The 2,742-nt window shown below is 57.1% G+C and overlaps 1 non-coding gene across 1 annotated transcript; it reads right to left on the bottom strand.

Annotated features, from left to right (window-relative positions):
- Nucleotides 1–691: 691 nt before the first annotated feature.
- On the bottom strand, nt 692–845 carry LOC116362151 (5.8S ribosomal RNA). Its single transcript, XR_004207712.1, has one exon. It is a non-coding gene; the product is annotated as a 5.8S ribosomal RNA (ribosomal RNA).
- Nucleotides 846–2,742: the final 1,897 nt, after the last annotated feature.

Genomic DNA, 2,742 nt, shown 5'->3' with positions numbered 1-2,742 from the left:
CCTGTACCCACCTTCCTTAGTCCGATTGCCCACTCTCTTTTTGGGCTATCGGACTCTGACTTGCCCACTCTCTCTTGGGTCTTTGGGTTACCGGGTGCACGACGTCCGTTTTGGGTTACCGGGTGCCGGTGGTACTTTTCTACCTGTACCCACCTTCCTTAGTCCGATTGCCCACTCTCTCTCTGGGCATCTGGACTCTGACTCCTGGTGCTTCTATGTGCACCTGGTGACCCATTTGTACTGAAGAGGGGAGGTGGAGGAAGACGCCTTCCGTCCCAAAAAAAGATTGGATCGAGTGCCTGCTTACACCCTCTCCCCCGGATTTTGAATGGCCAGCGAGAGCTCACCGGACGCCGCTGGGAACGCGACGCTTTCCAGGGCTTGGGCCCCTCTCTCGGGGCGAACCCATTCCAGGGCGCCCCTGAACTCTCCCCGGGGCTCCCGCCAGCTTCTCCGGGATCGGTCACATTACCGCACTGGACGCCTCGCGGCGCCCATCTCCGCCACTCCAAATTCGGGGATCTGAACCCGACTCCCTTCCGTTACCGGCCTCACACCGTCCACGGGCTGAGCCTCGATCAGAAGGACTCAGGCCCCCGATCGACACTGGGCAAAGCGGTCTTCTATACACCACATGACTGCCCCAGCTGCCCCAGCTGCGGAAACCCAGAGGTTCCGATTGATGACAAAGCGACCCTCAGACAGGCGTAGCCCCAGGAGGAACATGGGGCCGCAAAGTGCGTTCGAAGTGTCAATGATCAATGTGTCCTGCAATTCACATTAGTTCTCGCAGCTAGCTGCGTTCTTCATCGACGCACGAGCCGAGTGATCCACCGCTAAGAGTTGTACTCTTGTTTTTCTCATTACGCACGCAGAGGCCAGAGGCCGGGCAGAGATGGGGAGGTTACCCTCCTTTCCTCCACCCGCACTTCGCCAGAGCGCCAGGCCATAAGTTCAAAGACAAAGGTTTAAGAATAGGGAGGCTTCCGGGAGCTGCGCTTGCGTCCTCGTCGCCGAAGCGCCAGGGAAGCCGCGCAGACATTGAACCCCCACCTACGCCGGGGCGCAGAGAAGTTGACTGGGTTCCCAGTGCCGCGCGAGGATACGGGGCGATACTCAAGCCGCTTACATCAGTGTTAGACCATTTTGGGAAGTCCCGGTTCACCGGACACCCCCAGTCCCCTTCGGTAGCGGCCTCTCCACCCGCCCATAGGTGAGTCATGCAACCGTGGCTAATGGGGAAAGGGGATGGAGCCAGTCGGGCACATCCCAGGCAAAGGGGGGAATGCGGGGAAGCGGGCTAGGACCGATGACACCCGCGCCGGGAGAAGAGAGAGGCGGGAGGCGTGAGCCCCCTACCCTACCCAACCCGCAGCATAGCTGGATTTTCGGTGCTCAGCCCCATGCCGGCGGCTGGCAACCCGTTAATGATCCTTCCGCAGGTTCACCTACGGAAACCTTGTTACGACTTTTACTTCCTCTAGATAGTCAAGATTGATCGTCTTCTCGGCGCTCCGCCAGGGCCGTGACCGACCTCAGCGGGGCCGATCCGAGGACCTCTCCAATCGGTAGTAGTGACGGGCGGTGTGTACAAAGGGCAGGGACCGGAGCTTATGACCCGCGCTTACTGGGAATTCCTCTCTGTGAAGGGTAGACACACGCTGATCCGCTCAGTGTGTGATCCGCTTTCAACCTGTCAATCCCGTCCGGCCTGGGTGAGGTTTTCGGTGTTGAGTCAAATTAAGCCGCAGGCCCCACTCCTGGTGGTGCCCTTCCGTCAATTCCTTTAAATTTCAGCTTTGCAACCATACTCCCCGGAACCCAAATACTTTGGTTTCCCGGACGCTGCCCGGCCTCAGACAGACCGCTTGGGTCAACCGGGTAGGTCCACATTTGAAGACAGGGTTTGAGAATACGTGTTTTTGGTGCCGATGCGTTACGGGATGACCATCACCACATGCTTCGCAGCCTGAGTGTGCCACTCCCCGCACCGGAACACCAATGGAGGGCCACTTGGTCAGACAGTTCGGCTCGAAATCGCACGAACGTTGCGCGGCTGGAGTGTATCGAAATTAGGGGACCAAAATTCCGAAAGGGGCTCCCCCGATAGAGGCAAATCCACTTGGGTCGGGAGGGAACATCCATCAGAACACCAGCCAAAGGCCGGCCGATAGAGTCCCTCCCAGGTGGAAAACGAATGCAAATCAGTCAGAGGAAATTAAACTCCCTGGACAACAGAGGACAACCATGGAGACGCACCGTGAAACAAGTATGGGACTGGACTGGAGAGCTAGCCCTCACCGGGACTAAACAACCACCAATCGGTCGCCGAAGGGACAGGCACCTTCATTGGACCAGAACCATGGTCATTGATGAACCAAACCCACAAGGTAATAGCTGGGATAGAGCAACTGCCGGGGCAGAGCTCAATATCCTCCCATCACCAAGCTGGGAAACGTGGCTCAAAAGTTAGGATAAATCGGACGCCGAAGGGTCTGTTCCAACCACTAAATCGGACGCCGGCGGAAAATGTCCAAATTACCATGGTTACGAGGGGCTCACATCCCTCAAAAGTACCCAGTACTTATTTTCTATTCGGCCTGATCAGTTTGACACCACCCCCGTCTCTCTAGGACATGGAAGTCTTGTTGTCAAAAACCAGGTTTCTGATTTCGCGCCGGTACCTGTCTGGTCGACCCACCCCCAAGTGTGTAATTGACGTTCAGGCCAATTTATCGATGT

The sequence above is a fragment of the Oncorhynchus kisutch genome, unplaced genomic scaffold (assembly GCF_002021735.2).
Source record: "Oncorhynchus kisutch isolate 150728-3 unplaced genomic scaffold, Okis_V2 scaffold796, whole genome shotgun sequence".
In the NCBI taxonomy this organism is placed as follows: domain Eukaryota; kingdom Metazoa; phylum Chordata; class Actinopteri; order Salmoniformes; family Salmonidae; genus Oncorhynchus; species Oncorhynchus kisutch.
The sequence above is the reverse complement of the archived record's forward strand: the minus strand, read 5'-3'. Positions and strand labels throughout refer to the sequence as shown.